This window comes from Rhinopithecus bieti, unplaced genomic scaffold, assembly GCF_001698545.2.
Source record: "Rhinopithecus bieti isolate Rb0 unplaced genomic scaffold, ASM169854v2 scaffold_70486, whole genome shotgun sequence".
In the NCBI taxonomy this organism is placed as follows: Eukaryota; Metazoa; Chordata; class Mammalia; order Primates; family Cercopithecidae; genus Rhinopithecus; species Rhinopithecus bieti.
In genome coordinates, this window is record NW_016826105.1 from 72,691 (window position 1) to 85,304 (window position 12,614).

At 42.5% G+C, this 12,614-nt stretch overlaps 1 long non-coding RNA gene across 2 annotated transcripts in view; it reads left to right on the forward strand.

Moving 5' to 3' along the window:
• The first annotated feature begins 11,697 nt into the window (after positions 1-11,697).
• The window catches only part of LOC108522839 (uncharacterized), a 42,975-nt gene continuing 42,058 nt past the window's right edge, over positions 11,698-12,614 (forward strand). For both annotated transcript variants that reach the window (XR_001883616.1, XR_001883617.1), the window contains exon 1: positions 11,698-11,831. This is a non-coding gene — a long non-coding RNA (uncharacterized LOC108522839). The remainder of the gene's footprint in view (positions 11,832-12,614) is intronic.

A 12,614-nucleotide genomic window follows, 5' to 3' on the forward strand; every position in this document is an offset into this window, starting at 1 on the left:
TTTTTTTTTTTTTTTTTTTTTTTGAGACAGGGTCTTGCTCTGTCACCCATGCTGGAGTGTAGTGGTGCAAACATGGCTCACTGTGGTCTCCACCTTTTTCTTTTTTTTCTTTTTTCTTTTTTTATTGTATTCTAAGTTCTGGGGTACATGTGCAGAACGTGCAGGTTTGTTACATAGGTGTACATGTGCCATGGTGGTTTGCTGCACCCATCAACCCGTCATCTACATTAGGTATTTATCCTAATGCTATCCCTTCCCCTGCTCCCACCACCCAACAGGCCCAGTGTGTGATGTTCCCCACCCTGTGTCCATGTGTTCTCATTGTTCAACTCCCACTTATGAGTGAGAACATGCAGTGCTTGGTTTTCTGTTCTTGTGTTAGTTTGCTGAGAATGATGGTTTCCAGCTTCATCCATGTCCCTGCAAAGACATGAACTCATCCTTTTTTATGGCTGCATAGTATTCCACGGTGTATATGTGCCACATTTTCCTAATCCAGTCTATCATTGATGGGCATTTGGGTTGGTTCCAAGTCTTTGCTATTGTGAACAGTGCCGCAATAAACATATGTGTTCTTGTGTCTTTATAGTTGTATGATTTACAATAGTTTGGGTATATACCCAGTAATGGGATCCCTGGGTCAAATGATATTTCTAGTTCTAGATCCTTGAGGAATCGCCACACTGTCTTCCACCATGGTTGAACTAATTTACACTCCCACCAACAGTGTAAAAGTATTCCTATTTCTCCACATCCTCTCCAGCATGTTGTTTCCTGACCTTTTAAAGATCGCCATTCTAACTGGCATGAGATGGTATCTCATTGTGGCTTTGATTTGCATTTCTCTGAAGATGAGTGATGATGAGCTTTTTTATATATGTCTGTTGGTTGCATAAATGTCTTCTTTTGAGAAGTGTCTGTTCATATCCTCTGCCCACTTTTTGATGGGGTTGTTTTATTCTTGTAAATTTGTTTAAGTTCTTTGTAGATTCTGGGTGTTAGCCCTTTGTCAGAAGGATAGATTGCAAAGATTTTTTCCCATTCTGTAGGTTGCCTGTTCACTCTAATGATAGTTTATTTTGCTGTGCAGAAGCTCTTTAGTTTAATTAGATCCCATTTGTCAATTTTGGCTTTTGTTGCTATTGCTTTTGGTGTTTTAGTCATGAAGTCTTTGTACATGCCTATGTCCTGAATGGCATTGCCTAGGTTTTCTTCTAAGGTTTTTATGGTGTTAGATCTCATGTTTAAGTCTTTAATCCATCTTGAGTTAATTTTTGTATAAGGTGTAAGGAAGGGATCCAGTTTCAGCTTTTTGCATATGGCTAGCCAGTTTTCCCAGCACCATTTATTAAATAGGGAATCCTTTCCCCATTTCTTGTTTTTGCCATATTTGTCAAAGACCAGATGGTTGTAGATGTGTGATGTTATTTCTGAGGCCTCTGTTCTCTTCCATTGGTCTATATATCTGTTTTGGTAACAGTACCATGTTGTTTTGGTTACTGTAGCCTTGTAGTATAGTTTGAAGTCAGGTAGCATGATGCCTCCAGCTTTGTTCTTTTTGCTTAGGATTGTCTTGGCAATGTGGGCTCTTTTTTCATTCCATATGAACTTTAAAGTAGTTTTTTCCAATTCTGCGAAGAAAGTCATTGGTAGCTTGATGGGGATGGCATTGAATCTATAAATTACCTTGGACAGTGTGACCAGTTTTCATGATATTAATTCTTCCTATCCATGAGCATGGAATGTTCTCCCATTTGTTTGTGTCCTCTTTTATTTCGTTGAGCAGTGGTTTGTAGTTCTGCTTGAAGAGGTCCTTCACATCGCCTGTAAGTGGGATTCCTAGGTATTTTGTTCTCTTTGTTGCAATTGTGAATGGGAGTTCACTCATGATTTGGCTCTCAGTCTGTTATTGGTATATAGGAATGCTTGTGATTTTTGCACATTGATTTTGTATCCTGAAACTTTGCTGAAGTTGCTTATCAGTTTAAGGAGATTTTGGGCTGAGACGACAGCATTTTCTAAATATACAATCATGTCATCTGCAAACAGGGACAATTTGACTTCCTCTTTTCCTAACTGAGTACCCTTTATTTCTTTCAGTTTTCCCAGCACCATTGCCTGATTGCCCTGGCCAGAACTTCCAACACTATGCTGAATAGGAGTGGTGAGACAGGGCATCCCTGCCTTGTGCCGGTTTTCAAAGGGAATGCTTCCAGTTTTTGCCCATTCAATATATTGACTGTGGGTCTGTCATAAATAGCTCATATTATTTTGAGATACATTCCACCAATACGTAGTTTATTGAGAGTTTTTAGCATGAAGGGCTGTTGAATTTTGTCAAAGACCTTTACTGCATCTATTGAGATAATCATGTGGTTTTTGTCATAGGTTCTGTTTAGGTGATGGTTACGTTTATTGATTTGCATATGTTGAACCAGCCTTGCATCCCAGGGATGAAGCTGACATGATCGTGGTGGATAAGCTTACTGATGTGCTATTGGATTCGGTTTGCCAATATTTTACTGAGGATTTTCACATCGATGTTCGTCAGGGTTATTGGCCTAAATTTCTCTTTTTTTGTTGTGTCTCTGCCATGCTTTGGTATCAGGATGATGCTGGCCTCATAAAATGAGTTGGGGAGGATTTCCTCTTTTTCTATTGGTTGGAATAGTTTCAGAAGGAATGGTACCAGCTCCTCTTTGTACCTCTGGTAGAATTCAATTGTGAATCCATCTGGTCCTGGACTTTTTTTGGTGGGTAATCTATTAATTATTGCCTCAATTTCGGAGCCTGTTATTGGTCTATTCAGGAATTCAACTTCTTCCTGGTTTAGTTTTGGGAGGGTGTATGAGTCCAGAAATTTATCCATTTCTTCTAGATTTTCTAGTTTACTTGTGTAGACTTGTTTGCAGTATTCTCTGATGACAGTTTGTATTTCTGTGGGATTGGTGGTGATATCCCCTTTATCATTTTTTATTGCATCTATTTGATTCTTCTCTCTTTTTTTCTTTATTAGTCTTGATAGCAGTCTATCAATTTTGTTGATCTTTTAAAAAAAGCCAGCTCCTGGATTCATTGATTTTTTGAAGGGTTTTTTGTGTCTCTATTTCCTTCAGTTCTGCTCTGATCTCAGTTATTTCTTGCCTTCTGAGAGCTTTTGAATTTGTTTGCTCTTGCTTCTCTAATTCTTTTATTTTTGATGTTAAGATGTCGATTTTAGATTTTTCCTGCTTTCTTTTGTGGGCGTTTAGTGCTATAAATTTCCCTCTACACACTGCTTTAAGTGTGTCTCAGAGATTATGGTACATTGTGCCTTTGTTCTCATTGGTTTCAAAGAACATCTTTATTTCTGCCTTCATTTCATTATTTACCCGGTAGTCATTCAGGAGCAGGTTGCTCAGTTTCCATATAGTTGTGCGCTTTTGAGTGAGCATCTTAATCCTGAGTTCTAATTTGATTGCACTGTGGTCTGAGAGACAGTTTGTTGTGACTTCTGTTCTTTCACATTTGCTGAGGAGTGCTTTACTTCCAACTATGTGGTCAATTTTGGAGTAAGTGTGATGTGGTGCTGAGAAAAATGTATATTCTATTGATTTGGGGTGCAGAGTTCTGTAGATGTCTATTAGGTCTGCTTGGTGCAGAGCTGAGTTCAAGTCCTGGATATCCTTGTTAACCTTCTGTCTCATTGATATGTCTAATATTGACAATGGGGTGTTCAAGTCTCCCATTATTATTGTGTGGGAGTCTAAGCCTCTTTGTAGGTCTCTAAGGACTTGTTTTATGAATCTAGGTGCTCCTGTATTGGGTTCATGTATATTTAGGATAGTTAGCTCTTCTTGTTGAGTTGATCCCTTTACCATTATGTGATGGCCTTCTTTGTCTCTTTTGATCTTTGTTGGTTTGAAGTCTGTTTTTCCAGAGACTAGGATTGCAACCCTTGCTTTTTTTTATTTTCCATTTGCTTGGTAGATCTTCCTCCATCCCTTTATTTTGAGCCTATGTGCGTCTCTGCACATGAGACAGGTCTCCTGAATACAGCACACTGATGGTTCTTGACTCTTTATCCAATTTGCCACTGTGGATCTTTTAACTGAGGCATTTAGCCCATTTACATTTAAGGTTAATATTGTTATGTGTGAATTTGATCCTGTCATTATGATGTTAGCTGGTTATTTTGCCTGTAAGTTGATGCAGTTTCTTCCTAGCATCGATGGTATTTACAATTTGGCATGTTTTTGCAGTGGCTGGTACTGGTTGTTCCTTTCCATGTTTAGTGCTTCCTTCAGAAGCTCTTGTAAGGCAGGCCTGGTGGTGACAAAATCTCTCAGTGTTTGCCTGTCTTTAAAGGATTTTATTTCTCCATTACTTATGAAGCTTAATTTGGCTGGATATGAAATTCTGGGTTGAAAATTCTTTTCTTTAAGAATGTTGAGTATTGGCCCTTACTCTCTTCTGACTTGTAGGGTTTCTGCTGAGAGATCCGCTGTTAATCTGATGGGCTTCCCTTTGTGGGTAATCCGACCTTTCTTTCTGGCTGCACTTATCATTTTTTTCCTTCATTTCAACCTTGGTGAATCTGACAATTATGTGTCTTGGGGTTGCTCTTCTTGAGGAGTATCTTTGTGGTGTCCTCTGTATTTCCTGAATTTGAACATTGGCCTGCCTTGCTAGGTTGCAGAAGTTCTCCTGGATAATATCCTGAAGAGTGTTTTCCAACTTGGTTCCATTCTCCCCATCACTTTCAGGTACCCCAATCAAATGTAGATTTGGTCTTTTCACATAGTCCCGTGTTACTTGAGGCTTTGTTCATTTCTTTTTACTCTTTTTTCTCTAAATTTCTCTTCTCACTTTATTTCATTAATTTCATCTTCAATCACTGATACCCTTTCTTCCACTTGATTGAATCAGCTGTTGAAGTTTGTGCATGTGTCATGTAGTTCTCATGCCATGGTTGTCAACTCCATCAGGTCGTTTAAGGTCTTCTCTACACTGTTTATTCTAGTTAGCCATTAATCTGATATTTGTTAAGGTTTTCAGCTTCCTTGTGATGGGTTCAAACATCCTCCTTTAGCTCAGAGAAATTTGTTATTACTGACCTTCTGAAGCCTAGTTCTGTCAGCTTGTCAAAATCATTCTCCATCCAGCTTTGCTGTACACCTGGTGAGGAGCTGCAATTCTTTGGAGGAGAAGAGGTGCTCTGGTTTTTAGAATTTTCAGCTTTTCTGCTCTGGTTTCTCCCCATCTTTGTGGTTTTATCTACCTTTCATCTTTGATGTTGGTGACCTAAAAATGGGGTTTTGTTGTGGATGTCCTTTTTGTTGATGTTGATGCTATTCCTTTCTGTTTGTCAGTTTTCCTTCTAACAGTCAGGTCCCTCAACTGCAGGTCTGTTGGAGTTTGCTGGAGGTCCACTCCAGACCCTGTTTGCCTGGGTACCACCAGTGGCAGTTGCAGAACAGCAAATGTTGCAGAAAAGTAAATATTGCTGCCTGATCCTTCTGGAAGCTATGTCCCAGAGGGGCACCCACCTGTATGAGGTGTCACTTGGCCCCTACTGGGAGGTGTCTCCCAGTTAGGCTACACGGGGTTCAGTGACTCATTTGAAAAGGCAGTCTGTCCATTCTCAGAGCTCAAACACCATGCTAGGAGAACCACTGCTCTCTTCACAGCTGTAAAACAGGGACTTTTAAGTCTTCAGAAGCTTCTGCTGCCTTTTGTTCAGCTATGCCCTGCCCCCAGAGGTGGAGTCTAGAGAGGCATCAGGCCTTGCTGAGCTGCAGTGGGCTTAGCCCAGTTTGAGCTTCCCTCACAAAACAAAAAAATAGGCTTTGTTTACCTATTCAAGCCTCAGCAATGGCAGATGCCCCTCTCCCTGCCAGGCTGCTGCCTTGCAGGGAGATCTCAGACTGCTGGGCTAGCATTGAGCAAGGCTTCCGTGGGCATGGGACCCACCAAGCCAGGCATGGGATATAATCTCCTGGTGGGACATTTGCTAAGACCATTAGAAAAGCGCAGTATTTGGGTGGGAGTGTCCCGTTTTTCCAGGTACTGCCTGTCACAGTTTCCCTTGCCTAGGAGAGGAAAATTCCCTGATCCCTTGTGCTTCCTGGGTGTGGCGATGGCCCATCCTGCTTCAGATTGCCCTCTGCGGGCTGCACCCTCTGTCCAACCAGTCCCACTGAGTTGAACCATGTACCTCAGTTGGAAATGCAGAAAACACCCATCTTCTGCATCCGTCATGTTGGGAGCTACAGATTGGAGTTGTTCCTATTCAGACATCTTGGAACAGAACCATCTTGCTTTGTTTTGAAACACTATCCCTTCTTATCATCCAGGCTGGAGTGTGATCATAGCTCACAGTAGCCTCAAACTCCTAGGCACAAATGATCCTCCTGCCTCAGCCTCCTGAGTAGCCTGGATTATATGCAAATGTTTCCATGCCCAGCTGATTCTTTTTTCTTTCTTTCTTTCTTTCTTTTTTTTTCTTTCTTTCTTTCTTTCTTTCTTTCTTTCTTTCTTTCTCTCTCTTTCTTTCTTTTTTTTGTTTTCTTTTTTTCTTTCTTTCCTTCTTTCTTTCTCTCTCTTTCTTTCTTTTTTTTGTTTTCTTTTTTTCTTCTTTCCTTCTTTCTTTCTCTCTTTTTCTTTCTATTTATTTTTTGTGGCAGAGATGGGGGCTCACTAAGTTGCCCAGGCTGCTCTTGAACTCCTGGCATCAAACAATCCTCTCATACTTGTCTCCAAAGCATGGGAATTACAGGTGTGAACCACCATGACTGTACTGAAAAATGTGATATTTAGCTTTCTATGCCTGGCTTGTTTTACTGAAAATATTGACTTCCAGTTCTATCCATGTTGCTGCAAAAGACATTATTTTCTACTGTTTTATAACTGAATAGTATTCCATTATGTATATATACCACATTTTCTTTATTCATTGACCTGTTGTTTGACAGGTAAGGTGATTCCATATCTTTGTAACTGTGAATAATGCTGTGGTAAATATATGTGTGCAGCTGTCGTTTTGATCTATTCCTTTTATTAGATATCCAGTGATGAAATTGCAGGACTGAATGCTAGTTTTGTCTTGAGTTCTTTCAGAAATCTCCATAGTGCTTGCCATAAAAGTTGTGCTAATTTATATTCCCAACAACAATGTAAAATAGTTATTTTTTTCTCCACATTCTCACTAACATTTGTTATGTTTTTATCTTTAATAATACTTATTGAGGAGTAAGATATCTCATTGACATTTCATTCTGCAGTAAGATATCTCATACTGACGGGAGTAAGATATCTCATTATAATTTCAGTGAGCATTTCTCTGATGATTCATTGGGTGGAGCATTTTTTTTCATATATCTTTTGGCTATTTGTATGTGTTCTTTTAAAAAATGTCTCCTCTCCAGGCACAGGAGCTCACACCTGTAATCCCAGAAGTTTGGGGGGCAGAGGCCAGTGGATCACTTGAGGCAAGGAGGTCGAGACCAGCCTGGCCAACAAGGCAAAACCTTGTCTTTACTGAAAATGCAAAAAATTAGCCAGGTGCAATGCACCTGCCTGTGGTGCAAGTTACTCAGGAGGCTGAGGCTTAGGAATTGCTTGAACCCAGTAGGCAGAGGTTGCAGTGAGCCAAGATCATGCCAATGCACTGCAGCGTGGGTAATGGAGCAAGACCTGTCTCAAAAAAATAAATAATTCTGCCAGGTCTGGTGGCTCATGCCTGTAATCCCAGCATGTTGGGACACCCAGGTGGGCAGATCACCTAAGGGCGGGAGTTTGAGACCAGCCTCACCAACATGGAGAAAACCCATCTGTACTAAAAATACAAAATTAGCCAGGTGTGGTGGTGCATGACTGTAATCCCAGCTACTATGGAGGCTGAGGCAGGAGATTCACTTGAACCCAGGAGGCAAAGGCTACGGTGAGCCGAGATCTCGCCAACTGCACTCCAGTATGAGCAACAACAGCAAAATTCCATCTCAATAATAATAATAATAATAATAATAATAATAATAAACAAATAATAAAAAATGTCTCTTATTTGTTTTCCCACTGTTTGATGGGATCCTTGAAATTTCTGTGGTAGCTGAGTTTCTTTGTAAACTCAGAATATTAGCCTTTGTCAAATGGAAGAGCTTTACAGATAATTATTCCATTCTGGCAGATGATCTGCTCACTTTGTCGAGAGGATTATTTCTTTGGCTGTGCAGCAGCTTTTCATTTAAACAAAGCTTTTGAATTTAATTAATTAAATTTTTCAGTTTTGTTTAAATTTGCATGGGTCTGTTTTTTTATTTATTACCTGTACTTTTGAAGTCTTAGTCATGAACTCTTTACTAGACAATGATCAGAAGACTTTTCTCTAGATTTCTTCTCATATTGTTACCATTTCAGTACATATATTTAAGTCTATAATTCATCTTAAATTGACTTTTGTAAGTATGGTGAGAAGTAGGAGTCCAGCCTTATTCTTCTGCATGTAACAATTCAAGTGTCCCAACACCAATTATTAAAAAGGGTGTGTTTCCCCAATATATTTTCTTGTCAGATTTGTCAAAGATCAGTTGGCTATAAATGTGTGGTTTACTTCCTGGGTTTTCTAGTATGTTACATCAATCTGTGTGTCTATTTTTAAACTAATACCATGCTGTACTGGTGACTATGGCTTTGTATTATAATTTGAAGTCAGAAAACTTGATGCCCCAAGATTTGTTAATTTGCTTCAGCTGGAAAGACTGAGTTGACAATTGCAGAGATGGCAGCTGCCCCTCCCTGCAGGGGCTCCATCTCAGAAAAACATCCGGGTTTCCACGACCACATAACCCTGGCTGCAGTTACTGAAATTCCCAAAGGAAGGCCCCACCCAGTGAGGAAAGATGAATCAAGGTCAAATTTAAAGAAACAGTCTGGCCACAATCAGGCACAGCAGCTGTGCTGCCTTGTAAGGGACCAGACCACCTAGACTCCTTGGAGCCTGCAGGCTAGAGTGTCTGAATCCATAGAAACACAAGGATGGTGGCCGCTCTCATCTCCCCAGAACACTGTGGTCTCAGGTAGTGTCCATCCTATTGCCTCTGATTGACTGGTATTCCAAGCCAGTGGGTCTTAACATGACAAGTACCTTGGAAGTGGGGCCCACAGAATTGGCTCCCTGGATTCAGGGGCCTTCATGAGGGAAAGTAGAGATGGAACTCCTGACTTGCCCAGCTTTTCAAGGCCAGAGTATATATTCTTCCTGGGTTTCTGTGTGTGTCTGAGTGGCTGCTCCGCCAACACCTAACACAGCTCTGTCTATCAAACAGAAGGCCCTTATAGCGTGAGCTAATGGGAGGATCTTTCGAACCATGGGTTGCAAAGATCCATGGGAGAAGCATGGTTTCTGGGAGGGGTCACACACTCAGTAACTGCTTCCCTTGGCTGTGTGTGCAGGTTCCTTTGACTCTGTGCCAAAGAGTTCTCTAGTCTGTTACAATGATCTGTGTGTCTGTTTTTATACCAGTAACATGCCATATTGGTGACTGGCTTTGTGATATAATTTGAAGTCAGAAAATGTGATGCCGACAGTTTTGTTCATTTGCTTCCGCTGGAAAGATTGAGTTGACAACTGTACAGATGGCAGCTGACCCTTCCCCCAGGGCCTCCATCCCAGAAAAAGATCAGGCTTCCCAGCAACCATATAACCCTGGCTGGAGTTCCTGAAATTTCCACAGGAAGGACCTATTCATTGAGAAGGGATGAATCAAGGTCAAACTGAAAGAAACAGTCTGGCCACTACCAGGCACAGCAGCAGTGCTGCCTTGTGGGGGAATCCTTTCTGCTGCAGACCAACTGGACTCCCTGGAGCCCACAAACTAGAGTGTCTGAGTCCACGGAAAAACAGAGATGGTGGCCGTCCCAACCCCCCAGATCTCGGTAGTCTCAGGCAGCCTCCAACCTATTGCCACTTGTTGGCTGGTATTCCAAGCTAGTGGGTCTTAACCTGAGAGGGGTCTTGGAAGTGGGGACAGTAGAATGAGGCTGCCTGGCTCCCTGTAATATGGCTCCGATGAGTGCAGGAACACCAGGGCTGTTGTTTCACACATTGAATTGGAGAAAAGTACACAAACACACGTGCAGTGGTTTTAATGAGCACAGAGTTTAACAGGCAAGAAAGAAGGAAGATGCTGTCCTCATACAGAGACAAAGGGAGTGGGGGCTCCGAAGCCTAAAGGGGAAACCTGGAGTGCTGGGGATACCAGCCAGTTATATTAAGAGGCTGTGGGAGGTGGTGCTTGATTTGCATAGGGCTCAGGGGATTGGTTTGACCAGGCATGTCATTTAAGTAAGCTTGCCTAAAAACTGGCGCTCCCACCCTAGCCTTTGAATATGCACATGCTTGGGGAAATGATGTCCTACTCACATGCGGATATGTGGGGCAGCCATGTTGCCAGGTACAGGTTGGGAGAAGGACCAGAAGAGGGCGGGAATCGCCATGCTTAGGTGGACCCAGTTTCTAATGGCTGGCATTTGCAGATCAAAGATTCCCAGAGGGCTCTAAGAGCCCGGGCTTTCCTGCTAGACAAGAATCCTTTCTGGAGCTGCTTCAAAAAGAAAGGAAACTTCCCAAGGACATCTTTTCCTCTATATCTGCCTAAAATAATTTCTTAACAACTCCTATAACACGTGAATTCAGCCCCCTTCCTGGCGGAATGTACAGACAGAACTCCCACCTTTCCCGGCTTCCCAATGCCAGAGTCTGTAAAACTCCTGGGTCTCTGTGTGTGTCTGAGTGGCTCCTCTGAAAACACTCCACACAGCCCTGTGTGCTGGGTCCAAGGCCCTTATGATTTGAGTTCATGAGGGGTTCTCCTGATCCACGGGTTGCAAAGATCCATGGGAGAAGCATAGTTTCCAGGGCGGGGATACAAGTGATTCAATGCTTCTCTTGGCTGAGGGAGAATGTTCCTTTGACTGTGTGACAATACCAGGTGGATCATCACTCGCCTCCCTTTTCTTTGTTCTCGTGGGACAAGTTGTTTGCCTAGTGAGCCCCAATGTGAGAACCTGGATATTTCTGTTCACACGCTTATTTCAAAATTCACAGCGCTTTTCATTCACAGGAAGGCAGCTGCTTCTAATGGGCCATCTTGGCACCTGCCCTCCACATCACCTTCTATAAAAGGACGCCTGCTCTCCAGGAGTAATGCCGTTATATAACTTTGCCTGAAACCAATAGAACTCTCATTACACTTATCATGGGCTCATTTACTTCACTTCCAATGAATGTGGCCATGGAAATGCAAATGGATGAAGTGGTCCATTCTCTTACGGATGAGGTAGAAACATAGTGTACCGACCAATTAATGACATATGTCTGAAAACTAGCAACTGAGAACCTTAGTCACCGTGTTTACATTTCTAATCAAGAAGATGTTCATCTATGTACTCAACAACCCAGGTTTCCTTGCATCTGAGCTGCTGAAGTGCTTCAAAAACAACATCTCTTGTTTCCTAAAGAAGATGATGCCTGGACAAGCAGCACAAGTCATTCAGGTTTATTTTCGGTTCATAAATTCAGCACGACATTTACACAAGTGTTAGGAAACCTTATCAGATAACGAGTCCTGCATGTTTCCTTTCATTTCAGGAGGAAGAGGGTAATTCAGTTGAGTTTCCTGAGCTACCCGGCTGCTGTGATTCAACAACCACCAGGAAATTTTGATGATGGTGCTCTCCTGAGCTCCTCCCTGTCCCAGGGAAGACAAAATCATTGAAACTGTGCAAATAAAGTGTTAGTTTGCTGGAATGAGGTCTCATGGCTGTTTATGCGGTGGTTGGCTGCTCAGGACAGGGTGAGTCTCTGGGCTGTGCACTGAGGAGGGGAGCCTCTCAATCTGGAGAAAACCCATTGCAGGGGACACCTCTATGGGATCTGAGGGACTGAGGATGAGGAGCCGGACTGGGTGTAGGGAAGGAGGAGGTTTCAGAGGGTGAAAATCTGGAAGCAAATCCTGGACCTGTTTGAAAAATTTCTCCCTCAGAAGGAGAAGATTCAGGGAGGAATCAGGACAAACTGTGGGTGCCTTAAGGGGCATTTACTAATTTGAGAGAACTCTAATGGGAAGCACAGTGACAATGGCCTCTTTGAGGTTTGAGGCCCCAGAGTAAATGAGGTCCAGGTCCAGTCCATGGGGGTTGAGAGCTTCAAGGGACACATTTTGATTGGGACAGAGTAAAGCGTAGCTGCAGAGGAAGCCCTGGCAGTGTGAAAGCGACCTTGGAGGGACCCTGTGCACTCTGAATGCTTGGGAGCCCCCATCCCCTGTCCCTGCCTCTTTTTCTGGATTGTTTGAGCTCCGTGGTCTCTGCCATCTTCTGAGCGCTCCACGCTGCCCTCTTCAGGTTTCTCTCCCGGGCTCCAAGTACTCCAAAATCTTTCGGATCTGTATCTTTACTCCTGTTTTTAGCATGTGTGGGGCCCTAGGTTCCAGAAAATTTCTGGTCTGAAATCCACCTCCCCAGTCGCGGCGGATTCCACTTTAGCGAATCCGCACTGGGCAAGATCTTTCAAGCCCTTGGGGAAACTGACAACAACTCTACGTGATTTGCCTTAAAAAAAAAAAAAAAAAAAAAAA